This window comes from Melozone crissalis, unplaced genomic scaffold (genome assembly GCF_028551555.1).
Source record: "Melozone crissalis strain CALT ecotype California unplaced genomic scaffold, PUWL_Pcris_2 ptg000066l_1, whole genome shotgun sequence".
Classification (NCBI taxonomy): Eukaryota; Metazoa; Chordata; class Aves; order Passeriformes; family Passerellidae; genus Melozone; species Melozone crissalis.
Window position 1 is genome coordinate 5,062,253 of NW_026535844.1, and position 13,915 is coordinate 5,076,167.

Genomic DNA, 13,915 nt, shown 5'->3' on the forward strand with positions numbered 1-13,915 from the left:
CGCGGGCATTTGTCCTCCCTGCTCTCCATGCTCAGCTCCTGCTCTGGGGGAGGAAGGACAAGGACAGGATGGGATTTGCCTCCGTGCCACAGGCAAGGGCAAGGAGATCACCCCAGGGCTGAGCTGCAGCCGGGGCCGTGCTGGGCTGGGAGATGGAGCAGCACAGAGGAAAAAGGGGCACTGACTTCCTCCTCACCTGCCTCAGTGTCCCAGGGCATCTTCCTCTTCCTCGCAGCCTCCCAGGCCTTGGCAATGGGAAATCCTGGTTTGGGGAAAACAAGGGATGAGCACATTTGTAGGAGTGTCGGGGGGTAGGACGGTTGGAACGGACGGAGACGAGAGAGCTCTGCAGCAAGGTCGTGGAACTTGCGGTTTATTGCTAAGGGCCTGGGTGCAGGGCCCTGCTTGGAGCTGCCAGGCACAGCTCGGAGCAGGCCCGAGAGAAGAGAGGGGTAGAGAGGATGAGAGGGTAAGAGAGTAAGAGGGGAAGAGCGTATGAGGGTAAGGGTCCCGTTACAATACAATCAGTCTTCTTCTGTTGAATATTCTATTTCTCACTAACCAATCTAGTACAAGATACAAATCCTAGAGCATTTACATAGAGCCTGTAAAAATCATTACATCACCATACTGTGTTACATTTTAAACCCTAAAAACTCCTCTTTGGACCCCTTCTATTGAGCTAGTGGGGTCTGCTCTGACCCTTGGATCTGTCTGCAAGCAGAGGGAATTGTTTCATCAAAAGGGGATTACCTTCAGTTGGGCCACACCATTGTTTTGCAGTTGTTCACTAACTGAGGTATCTCAGAGCTTGCTTTCATTTTAATCTTCCTTATACTTTTTATGTTTACAAAATCTTTTGCCAGACAATCGTATTTATAGGGCTTTCCTGTTTCATCTTCCCAAAAACACATTGAGTTTGAAGGTCCCTGTGGTAGATAGGGAAAAAGCGCTGCGGAAGATCTCGCGATGTCACAGAAAGGCAGGACCCTCTGTTCCCCTTAGATAAGACCCTCTGTTCCCCTTAGATAAGAAATTAACATAGGAATGTAGCCTCCCTTAACTGAATACCAGTAACTTTCCATTCCTTACCCAGTACTTTTCCATTCCTTACTAACCATAGGTAAGAAGGACAAACCCCCTTCTGATGTAGAGACCCCTTAGACTATAAAAACCCAAGAGATGAGATAATAAAGGCCTTTTGACTGTCCATCATATTGATGCCTGCGTGTGTCATTGGCCCGAGCAGCCCTGGAGAGTTTGGGCCGCCGTGCTGTTCCTCTGAACCAGGTCGCCTGCCTTGCTCCAGAAGGCCACATTTTGGTGCCGATACCCGGGAAGGCCGATCAGCGCCCGGGGAACGGGAATTCTCCTGAAAGAGGACAGCGGCTGTGGCAGCAGGCCTGACCACAGCGGGAGGGACGCCTCCGGACCAGCATGGACCATGGAATCCACAGCGAAGGTCATAAGTCAGGCTCATGAGCAATGGGGAATTAAAGGTGAGCTCAGGAACTCTAATCTTGCTATTGCAAGGCTCCTAGAGCTGGTGATGATCGGACGTCTGGTAAATATATTATATTTGGAAGCGCGGGAGAAGTGCACTGCCGCCTCAGCAGAGGACTCTAAGTCCACAGGCAGTGGTAAAAACCTCAAAGCGTGGGGGAAAGTAGAAGAGGCCCTACGCGAGACGTTAGAAGAACAGGAGACGCGGAAAGCCTCGCGTATACGTTTATTAGCTACACCACAGCTGGGGGTGGGGGCCGCGACACAAACTGCCTCTGAGAGCGTTCGGATTGAAGGCGGGAACATGCGGGGTCCGGGCGCGTTCCACCCCTTCCCGAGCCCGAGCCCAGACCCCCCGGAGCCCCCAGGAGACCCCCCGGAACCCCCAGGGGACCCCCCGACCTTCCCACGGAGCCCGCCAGGTCCTAGCCCCCCCGCGGAACCATCCGAAAAAACCGCGGTTTCTCTATCCGTCCCCTCCCCGCCGGTCGCCGATCCAGCACAAGAGGCAGAGCAGCGCACGCGATGCTTCTGGCAGGGACCCGCGGAGAAGGCGCGGAACGCAGCCGGATTGTCGGACTCCGCCGGGATTGGTAAAAACTCGCCCCCGCCATGTGCGTTTAAAAATGGCGCTGAACCACATGGCGAGGGCGGAAGGGAGGAGGAGAAGGGCGGAAATGCAGTCAGCCTGCTTAACAACACATGCGCGGGCGAGCGGGGAGGGGGGGCGGTCCCCGCAGTAGAGTGCAAAACCAACAGAGCGCTCTATTCAAATTAGGTCCTTATAGGGCAAGGACCTCCCCCGGCAGGAGGCGGGGGGAGCCCAGGGGGAGGGAGTGGCACCACCCCCAAAGGGAGGAGCAGGGTCGGAGCCGCACAAAACGGCACGGAGCGCTGGAAGTGTACCCGCAGTCAGCTTCCGGGTCAGAGTCAAGTAACAGCTGCTCAGACAGCTCGGAAGAGCTGACCGAGTACGGCTGGGACCCGGAAACCGAGAGAGCAGAATTAATGCGGTTTCGAGCGAAACCGAATAAAGCTTTAAAGAATATCGGGAAACAATCACAACACAAAATCACTGATTGGGGAAAATTAAAAGCAGCCTCTGGGGGCCGGGCACCGGCAGCCTCCATGCGCGCTTTCCCGGGGGGGGTTGCCGGAGCGCGGGGGAACCAACAAAGGGCATATACCCCAGTTAACACAAAAGAAGCCAAAGCGATTTCAGAAATAGGGATCAACTCAGCTGCAGTACCCACTCCTGAGGACGACCTTTCTAGCAATAACGATCTGCTCACTTTTGATATTACGCAAATAAGCTGCATGCTTTTTGACAGGGTGGGGCGGATTGTATTTAAGCAGGAATGGCAGGATGACCGCGTTAGCCCAGGCTCCCGGGGAAGGGCAGCAACTCAGCGAGCTGTCCCCAGCCAGCAGAGCTTTCCCTGGCAGCACCCTCACTCCAAGCATCCCGGCCCCGGGGAAACGGGACGTCCTTTCCATGCTCGGATTTCGGATTACAAATTTACCAGGAGGGCCACTGCTGTACACCCCCCGCTGCCAATCAAATTGACTTGGAAATCATCAGACCCTGTATGGGTTGAGCAGTGGCCCCTGACAGAGCCTCGAATGGCAGCCTTGCTGGAACTGGTCGACCGAGAACTGCAAAAGGGTCACATAGAACCCTCCACCAGCCCATGGAACACCCCTGTATTTGTGATCCCCAAAAGGTCCGGACAAGACTATCGTCTCGTCCACAACCTGAGAGAAGTGAACAAGATGATCCGACCCATGGGTCCAGTCCAGACACTGCTACCCACGAACTCAGCCATCCCCGCAGGGCAGCCATGTGCAGTACTGGATATCAAGGACTGCTTCTTTTCAATACCCCTGCACCCTGAGGACAGAGAACAATTTGCCTTTTCCGTGGCGTTTTGGAACGGCGAGCGGCCCAACCTTCGCTTCCAATGGAGAGTACTTCCACAAGGCCTGGTCGACAGCCCGACCATATGCCAAATCACCGTGGACAAAGCACTGATGCCGGTCCGACACTCCTACCCCGCCGCAACCATCATCCAGTTCATGGACGACATCCTAGTCGCAGCACCATCAACAAGCCAAGTAGATCACCTGGTGTCCACAATCACGGAGACCCTTCAGGCCAACGGCTTCGAGATCGCGAGTGCAAAAATCAAGAGAGGACCCTGTGTGACCTTCCTGGGAGTAGGAATTACAAGCTCCTACGTGACACCCCCCGAGGTGAAGGTCCGTCGAGACATCAAGACGCTCCACGACGTGCAACGCCTGGTAGGATCGCTGCAGTGGCTTCGCAACATAGTCCTAATTCCTCCCGAGGTCATGGACCCTCTGTACGACCTCCTGAAAGGAAAGCACCCCTGGAATCCCAAGGAACTGACACCGCAAGCAACGAGTTCCCTTGACTTCATCGAAAACCAGATGGCCACTGGCACGCTTGCCAGGTGGAACCCAGCCATGCCACTGGACCTGTACATCCACTTTACACTGAAGGGGAGAGTGGGAGCACTGGCCCAAGGACTTGCAGAAAAGGCCTGACCGATCCAATGGGTGGTCCTCGGAAGACCCGCTCGTGCATTTTCCCCAGGAATCGAGTGCATCGCCAGCCTCATCATGAAAGGCAGGAGACTCGCCTTGAAACACCTAGGGACAGAGCCGACAAGCATCCACCTTCCGTTTCGCAAGCAGCCGACCACGGAGTCAGCCACAATATCGGAGTACCTGGCCCTTGCTCTCTCCGGCTTCAGAGGAGAAATCACCTACTCCTCCAGACCACCCTGGACTCAGCTGCTGACCATGGTCGACATGGACATGCCACCGAAGGTCAAGGACCGACCGCAGCCAGGACCAATGGTCTTCACAGACGCTTCCTCCACGACTTCAACAGCAGCAGCAGTGTGGCAGGCAGGAGAGCAATGGCATTGCGTCAAAGCGAGTGACCCCACGTTGTCAGTGCAACAACTGGAGGCAGCAGCAGTGGTTTTGGCGTGCAGACTCTTCCAAGACGAACACCTCAACATAGTAACGGACTCTATATTTGTGGCAAGGCTCTGCCTAGCCATGGCAGGACCAGGAGCGTCAACATCTGCAGCAGCCCTAATGCTGGAAGAAGCACTCTCCTCGCGACAGGGCACCATGTCAGTCATCCACATCAACAGCCACGACCCAGTCAAAGGTTACTTCCAGATCGGCAACGACAAAGTGGACACCGCAGCGAAAGGCGTTTGGACCTTGCAAAGAGCTCGTCAACTGCACGAGTCGCTCCACATCGGAGCCAAAGCACTGGTGAAGAGATGCGGAATCTTGACAGCGAACGCAAAACATGTGGTAGCCACTTGCCCTCATTGCCAGAAGTCACCCCTTTGGACCTGTGGGGTCAACCCGAGAGGTCTCAAGCCTTCAGAGATCTGGCAGTCGGACTTCACCTGGTGTCAACTGCTGAAGCCCCGAGCATGGCTTGCAGTGACAGTGGACACTTATAGCGGAATGATCATAGCCACACAGCAGCCCAAAACTAACTCCAAAGCCACAATTCAGCACTGGCTGACAGCCATGGCTTGGCTTGGTATCCCCAAGCAGATCAAAACGGACAATGGTTCCAATTTCACCTCCAAACTAGTACAGGAATTCGCCTCGAAATGGGGCATCACGTTAGTGCAAGGTATCCCATATAACAGTACCGGACAGGCCATAGTTGAGAGAGCAAACCAGATCCTGAAAACCCAGATAGAAGTGTTGGCAAAAGCTGAGGGCTTTACCAATGCCATTCCCCCAGGAGATCAGGCACGTATGCTGGCAACCGCTTTGCTGGCACTGAATCAATTCCCTAGGGAGGATGAAACAAACAGTCCCGTCCAAAAACACTGGGCCACTCGAACGCTAGAAGAGGGCCCTCAGGTGGTAATCAGAAACGAGCTAGGCGAATGGGAACGGGGCTGGAGGCTGATGCTCACGGGGTGAGGGTACGCAGCTGTCAAAAAGGACGGCAAAATCAGGTGGTGTCCACTTAAGTCGATTAAACCGGACCTTCATAGCGAGCAGAATGAGACTGACGAGAATTGCGAGTATTTGGCTACAGGACATGCTCGTGGGATGTCCTCGTGACGCATACATCCCCATTCCAGACGAAAGTGACAGACCACCAAGCAGTCAGGCAGCACCTGAGAGACCCGCATGGGTGAGACCCAAGCACCAAGGGTGTTTCTGTGGGATTTTGCTGTTGGGGCTTGTCGTCAGAGGGCAAGCCAGCCCAGACCACTACCCCCATCCGCCATTCAGGTGGGTCATGCGACCCCTTAGTAGTGGCAAAGTACTCAAAGAAATCACCACACCGAACACCCCATCCTTCGTGCTCCGCATCACCGACCTGTTTCCAGGACAGCCAAAGGTACACCCCTATTCCCCACACGTCACACACTCGTACCTATCCTACTGGTGCCCAGCTTCAAACCCAGGGAAGAGCTACTGCAATCAGCCAGGGTGGGGATATTGTGGGCACTGGGGCTGCGAAACCATAGTTACAGATGCCAGACCGTCGGGGCCTGAGTGGGATCCACAAGAGCCTGACAAATTCTTACAGTTCACCTGGGCACCCATCGGCTGCAAAACACCCTCTTCTCTCACGGAAACTTCCGTCAAAACCGATATAAAATCCCTAGATTTCGGGCATGCACTGATTACAACATGACGGTCTTGCAGCCAGATCACCCTAGCTGGGCCACAGGCAAAACGTGGACAGTGTTCCTTCAAGGGTCAAAAGAGAGGGTGAACGTGCAAATTATCAGGCTCCAACCGTCAGCACCCCGAGCGGTCAGACCCAACAAAGCGATTAAAAGCGTGCCGAAAGGGAGAAACGTAACCTACCCCAAAACCTTACCCACAGGGGTCAGCAATGTCCCGACCGGTCAAGTGGAAACCTTTCAGATGAGCCGCTTAACCGAGTCAGACTCAGACCCAATCCTTCGTATGTTAGAAGCTACCTTTGTATCCCTGAACGAATCTAACCCTAACCTAACCGAATCCTGCTGGCTTTGTTACGATGTCAAACCCCCCTTTTACGAGGTAGACACTCTAAACACTACCTTCAGATATTCCACAGCCGACGCCCCTCACCAGTGCAGATGGGATACCCCTCGCAAAGGAATCACCCTGAGTCAAGTCACAGGCCGAGGCAAATGCTTTGGCAATGCAACCCTAGCTAGGCGGAGAGGCAACGTCTGCACCAAAATTGTCAGGCCTAACAGGAAAAACAATAAGTGGGCAGTCCCATCCGCATCTGGGATGTGGGTTCGCTAGCGATCTGGAGTGAGTCCTTGTGTGTTCCTTGCCAAATTCAATTACTCTAACGACTTCTGTGTCCAAGTTCTGATTGTTCCTAGGGTCCTGTACCACTCAGACGAAGAAGTGTACCATCTTCTTGAGGGACCCAGCCAGATCCACAAAAGAGAAATATTGACAGGTATAACTATCGCAATGCTGCTCGGCCTGGGAGCAGCCGGAACGGCCACGGGTGTCTCAGCCCTAGCGACCCAGCACCAAGGACTGTCCCAGCTGCAGGCAACGATTGACGAGGACCTGCAAAGGATCGAGAAATCCATCTCCTTTCTAGAGAAGTCAGTCTCCTCGCTCTCAGAAGCCGTCTTGCGGAACAGGCGAGGCCTGGACCTCCTGTTCATGCAGCAAAGGGGCCGGTGTGCTGCCTTGAAAGTTTCTATGCAGACCACATGGGAGTAGTGAGAGACTCCATGGCAGAACTCTGGAACCGACTGGCTCAGAGACAGAAAGACAGGGAAGCCCAACAGGGCTGGTACGAGTCCTCGTTCAATCAATCACCTTGGCTAACCACTCTGATTTCTGCCCTGACAGGTCCATTGGCGATGCTGCTTCTGACAGTCACCTTCGGACCATGCCTGCTGAACAAGCTGGTCTCGGTCGTTCAGACCCGCCTGGAACGGACCAACATCCTGTTCTTAGGCCGACGACAATTGCTGTGAATTCAACCAGGGAACACTGCCAGTCACAAGATTTTCCAAACTTGTCTGGCAAAAGCTTACTCAGGTCTCCCAAGACCCCTTTCCCTTGTCAAGTTACAACCTTATACCTCACTTCAGTACCTATGTATATGACTACCTCGTTCATTTGTGAAAAAGGGGGGGGGAGATGTGGTAGATAGGGTAAAGGCGCTGCGGAAGATCTCGCGATGTCACGGAAAGGCAGGACCCTCTGTTCCCCTTAGATAAGACCCTCTGTTCCCCTTAGATAAGAAATTAACATAGGAATGTAGCCTCCCTTAACTGAATACCAGTAACTTTCCATTCCTTACCCAGTACTTTTCCATTCCTTACTAACCATAGGTAAGAAGGACAAACCCCCTTCTGATGTAGAGACCCCTTAGACTATAAAAACCCAAGAGATGAGATAATAAAGGCCTTTTGACCGTCCATCATATTGATGCCTGCGTGTGTCATTGGCCCGAGCGGCCCTGGAGAGTTTGGGCCGCCATGCTGTTCCTCTGAACCAGGTCGCCTGCCTTGCTCCAGAAGGCTACAGGTCCCTCTGCCCAAGTCCATCTCTACAAGTCACTGGCCATCAGGGCTCCACAAAAACCTCCCAAACATCCAAGATTCAGCCCTGAAAAAGCCTCCCAGGAGTTCCCCGTCCCTGTTCCCTCCCCTCTGGTGTTCGGAGGTTCTCCCCTGTCCCACCTGCTGGGGGTCACGCTTGGATTGGGGGTCCCCCTACTCCTCAGTGCCCGCCCTGCCCAGGCTGCTGGCAGTCCCAGCAATGCCAAAAGCTCCCCCTGCTTCACTCTCCCCATTTCGGGATGCCGGGGCTTTTTTGGCTCCCGGGCTCCCTTCTCCCCTCATTCTCTGCTCTGGGCTGTGAATGAGACAAGGGCTGGTTGTCCCAGACCTGCCAAGTGAGTGCTGGAGTCTCCCACACTGCGTTTCCAACTTTCCTCGAGGGAAGCAGCCAGTAAAGAGACACAGCGAGTGATAAGAGGAGTGAGAGAATCCCCCGGGGTAACAGGGATTGGGTCTCAGAGAGGGGCTGGACCCCTCGGAGGAAGGGAGCAGAGGAGTTTCCAAGCCAAATCCACTAGGAAATGGGACAAAAGGGGCTCCTAAAAATGCTGTTGGTTTGAGGGATAAAAGAGCCCAAGAGCATCCAGAATTAAAACCTGCTGGATTGAGGAATTAACATTCCAAGAGCATCCACGGTTGGGCAGAATTCTACCGGATTGAGGATATGCTCAAGAGCATCTGGGGTTGGACAGCACAGCTGGGTTGAGGGATATCCAAGAGCACCAGGACTGGCCAGAAACACCTAAACTTGTAATAGGTGATGTAAAGTGTAGTATATGGTAGAGATAATTCATGCTACTAATGCATAAAATATTGTAAAATCCACATTATGTCTTTTGACCATCCTGGCAGGAGCAGTGTCTTATTCATATACATCTAGTTCCTGGACTTGGTTGAGATAAACATCGTGTTTTTTAATAAAAGAATAGAAGCTTCCAGGGCAATAATCGCTGGCTTCCCCGGGTCACCAGGTCCAGCCAAGAGTGATTAACGCCTCGTCGATTACAGCTACCACAATGATCCACAGCCCCACCCTGATGCATGTGAATGCTGACTTCCCTGGAATCTACTGACAACATCAGACACCTGGACTGAGTCTTTGTCCACCTATGCACAGGTAAAGACATGGTTATGCATGGGAAGAGACACAAAGAACATTCGGTCATCTCTGCCTCGAGCAGAATAAACTGTAAAAGAACTCGCTGCGTCAGGCAGCATTTGTGAACAGGGGGAGACTCTGACATTTGGAGGTCAGATCCACGTTCACCCAGCACCAAACCCAGGCTTGACGCTGATCCTTGGCTGTGGTGGTTTTGACAACCGAACTTCAGTTGCACAGACAAATTAATAAATCTTTGCTAAATTTTCTTATAAGTTTGGCTCTCGATTTGGTCATTTATAACAAAAGGTACCTTATTGTTGCCTTGTTGTGTGTGAGAGTGAGTCACACACAAAATCAGCTTCAGCGTCCCACGTGGGTGGGAATGGGGGATGAGGAAAGAGGAGTGTGTGACCCACAAATAAGCCATTGTTCTCCTGGGCGTGTGGGGGCTGTGGCATAAGGTACAGGTGACCTGCAAAGGGGCCATTGTCCCCAGGGCGTGTGAGGGGGCCGTGGCTAAAGAGTGTGAGTGACACACAAATCAGCCTCACAGGTGAACGGCACCAGAGGCAGCAGAGTCAGGACCCTCCCAGGAGGCCCGGAGATACTGAGACCCAGAGGCCACCCCAAGGTGAGGGGGGGCCACAGGGACCTTCGATTCTCTGTCAACAGGGATCCACTCTGTGTCCTGAGGGTGGGAAAGAATGTGTGGAAGTGAATGAGAAATAAAAGTGAGTGAATGTAGATGAATGAAAATATAGGTAATGTAGATTCTGTATTTTAAGCTTCACTATATCTCCTTGGAGGGAGGTGTATTGTACTGAAAGTAGTGTGAGAAAAAAGATTTTTATTTTTGTGTGCGTAGTTGAAAGAAAAGTGGTATTTAGGTTGTTAGTGAACATGAAAAACAGAGGCAGAAGATGAATAGATAAGATCTTGAAAAATGAGACAGAAAACCAGTAAGTTGGATACAGGGGAAAAAAAAGAAAAAAAATAGAGATACAACTCCTTGCAAAAGGAGAAAATACAGGGTATGCAGTAGTCGATGGGAAAAACATGCAAACTATGGAAAAAGAGAAATTTACCTTAAACTAGTAAGCTCAAACTTGTGAATTATATACTTTAAAAAGAGCACTAGAATATTTAACACAAAATAAAGGAACTATACATACTGATTCAAGGTATGCCTTTAGAGTAGTACATACCTTTAAAAATTTGGAAAGGAAAAAGATTCTTTAATTTAAGAAGAAAAGGACTAGTACATGAGGAACTTATTTTAGAGGTTTTAGAAGCATTACAATTACATAAAAGAGATAGCTATAGTACATATTAGGGAACTCCCAAAGGGAAAGACCCCAGAAAGAAGAGGAAATAATGTGGCAGATCATGAAGCTAAGGATGCAGCAGAAAATGGAGCTGAAAGAGTTATGTTAATACTACCTCCAAACAAGGAAAAACTGGAAATGCCAAAGTTTAGGGAAGTGGAGAAAAAAAGACTTAAACAAGACAGGTAGTGAACAATATAAATCAGGGAAATGGAAACTTCATTATGGAAGACAATTTCTTAATAAAATGTGCTTCTAAGAAAATATTAGAAGACATGCATCAGAAACCCACTGGGGAACTCAAGCTTTGTGTGATCATTTTTTAAGGAACTATGGGTGCACTGGGATTTTTGGATTTGCAAAGCAAGTAACTGAAAGATGCTTAATTTGCCAAAGGATAAATAAAAAGGTGATGAGAAAAACAACATTTGGAGGTCATGAGTTAGCTGGTTGACCATTTCAAAGTATCCATGCAGAAGTTTAGATTTGTTAGGTTCTGGATTTATTTGTAAAGAAAATCGTTTAATCTAGAAGAAAGAGAATATGCCATATGTTAGACAGGAGATTTTAGAAGAATAAAAATCTTTAAAGTATCAGAAACCTCTGAGAAAAAACAAGAAAAGAAAAAGGGAAATGAAAGCGAAGGGAACAGGAGGAAAAATCAGAAAGAGAGTGGGATCCTCTGCAGGTCTTGCCCCCTCCATTCGCGGCCGAGGTGCCTGTCCCGGGTCCCGGCTCGCTGCCCGCCTCAGCTCCGCCTGCCCCAGTTTCCATCACGGGTGCGGCCTCACTGCCCAGGGCAGCTCCACCTGCCCTGGCGCTGTTGCTGAATTTGTGTGCCCTGCTCCCGCTGCCTGGCCTGCGGCCGCTCTGCCGGCCATGCTGGGGAAAATGGGGGTTGCTCTGTCCTGCCGCCTGCTCCGAGGTCACCGCGCCCACCGCACCCAGGGGGGGTCCCAGCCATCCCATCCCCGGCTGCCCTGCCCGTGCCACCTGCGCTGGGCACCACCGCTGCTGCCGGGCTCTCCCACCTGCCTTTGCTCTGCCGGCAGCTGCCGGATCAGCCGCCCTCAGCCATGTGGGGGCTACCCACGCTCCGCCTCGGGCTCCACGGGAAGATCCCCCTCTGGCAATTCCGGCAGCAGACCCTGCCCACATTCTGACCGAGCCTCGGCGGGATATCCTCCCCTGACCCCGTCCTGCTCTGAGTTACGGCCCCTTGGTAACCACAGCTCCGGCTGTTCAGGGAAACTCTCTCTCTCTACAGGAAGCACCTAATCGAAACACTAGGAGCTCAGTTAAAGGACAGCCCTCTCCAAATTCTTTCCCAAAACATGGGAGAAAGGCCATAGAAGGTAAAAAAGGGAAAGAGTTAGATGAAGGGATTGCTCTATTTCCGTTCAGAGAGGTTCCCATGGGAGGGATGCGCTGCCCCCCCCACCGCGGGAGCCACCAGCGCCCCTGCCGGCCGTGCCCGGAACTGCACCCAAGGGGAAAGTGCCGCAGCCCAAAGGCCGGGACTGGGTCCGGGCTCTGTTTGCTGTCAGTGCCGCAGCTGTTGGTGTTTCTTTGCTTTATTTTACACACTAGTAAAGAACTGGTATTCCTATTCCCATATCTTTGCCTGAGAGCCCCTTCATTTCACTAGTCTAAAAATTAAGAGGGAGGGGTTTGCATTCTCCATTCCAAGAGAGGCTTTTTCTGCCTTCCCAACCAGACACCTCTCTTGTAAAGCAAGGCAAGCACCCACAGGCACTGAGGGGGGCTGCAGGAGGGGCACAAGAAGGCCCTGCAGCACTTGGGCACAAAGGCACAGCAGGTGAATGCAAGAAGGGAGCAGCAAAAGGCCAAGCTGAAGGCAAAGGCCAGGGTACAGTTCCTACAGCCCCTGAGGGATCAACCCCAGGGCCCAAGGGGGCCCCAGCACCCAGGGCACGGGCTCGGCCACAAGCACCTGGCAGAGGCATTGCCCTCCTCGGCAGGGGAGAGCCCACCCAAACAGCCCCTGGCAAGGAACCAGGGCTCCAGCTGCAGGGCACAAGGACACTGCAAGCACAGACAGCAGCACCCTCAGGACCAGCAAGTTCATCCCTTGATGGACATGGATTGGCAGGGCTGTCACAGCTCCCATCACACCAGGGACCCTCCACACTGTAGCCCGTGAGAACATCCAGGGTGGGTCTGCATTGAGAGGAGGCATTTCCTGATGGACACAGGGGCCTCTCAATCCACTCTGAATCTTAGACCGAAGGGGGAAAAATGCTAAAAATATTTGTGATTACGGAGGGGATAAGTGGGAAAAGTGGGAAAGATGTATGGTTTTACTCAACCACTATTAGTAGATCTGGGAGATGAATGAAATGGATTAATTTTTATTTACTCCTAATTGCTATGATGATTTACTGGGAAGGGATTTGATCACTAAACTCGGAACAAAAAATTAATATTATTAAAGGTGATACAGAGGCCAATTCTGTTGTACCTCCGTGTCAAATGTCTGGCCAGGCCTATGCTGAGGTGAATGGTGAAGTGTGGGCAGGCCCAGGGAAATACGGATAATTAGATATGGAGCCTCTCCAAAGCTCTCTGAAGCAACCAGGACAAGTGGTGTCTAAAAGCAACACCCTGTTCCAGGGCAGGGAAGGAAAGGGAATCAGACACAGCGCAGGTCACCGCCCCATGCTCAGCTCAACCCGCAGAGCTGTGGCTGCTTCTAAGAGCCTGGCACTGAAATGCCCCGAGGAGGAAGGCTTCAATATCTTCTGCTGACACCAAGGCACCTAACAGAGGGGCAAAAGCAATTCTCACTGCTTCAGCAACCACTGGAGCAGATATCAAGGCACATTCTCCCACAGGAAGCTGGGCTGGCACAGAGCCTGCCCTGGCACTTTGCTGCTGCCAACACCCAGCCAGGACATCGGCTCCTGCCTAAGGAGTGCCAAGCAGCACCACTGGTGGCCAAGGGGCCCATGCCAAGTGTCCCTGAGGCCACAAACAGCCGCCAGCACAGCTCAACACGGGGGGACCCCTCAGCCTGGCCTCAAGGGCTCTGAAGCCCTGGAGATTTGCACTTCCCGCCTGCAGCAGGAGGATGGGAGGCCGCCCCTGAGCCTGCCCTGAAGGCAACGCAGCAGCAGCCAGGGCTCCACAGCGGGCCAAGCCCCTGCGCCTGCCCACAGATCCTCGCCTGGAATCCTCTGCAATCCTGGCCACCCTCCTCTGCCATCTCCAGCCACTGGGGCCAAGCCTTGCTGCCACTGCTGCAGCTTCAGCGCTGGCTGGGCCTGCACTGCCACAGCTGCTGGGGAACACCACGGCACAATTCCACTCCGGGGCTCACTGACACCCACACTCTGGGCTGCCTGCCACTG

The 13,915-nt window shown here is 52.6% G+C and overlaps 1 pseudogene; it reads right to left on the reverse strand.

The window, feature by feature from the left end:
- LOC128945560 (uncharacterized) overlaps nt 1–13,915 on the reverse strand; it is a 1,627,138-nt pseudogene that overhangs the window by 701,882 nt on the left and 911,341 nt on the right.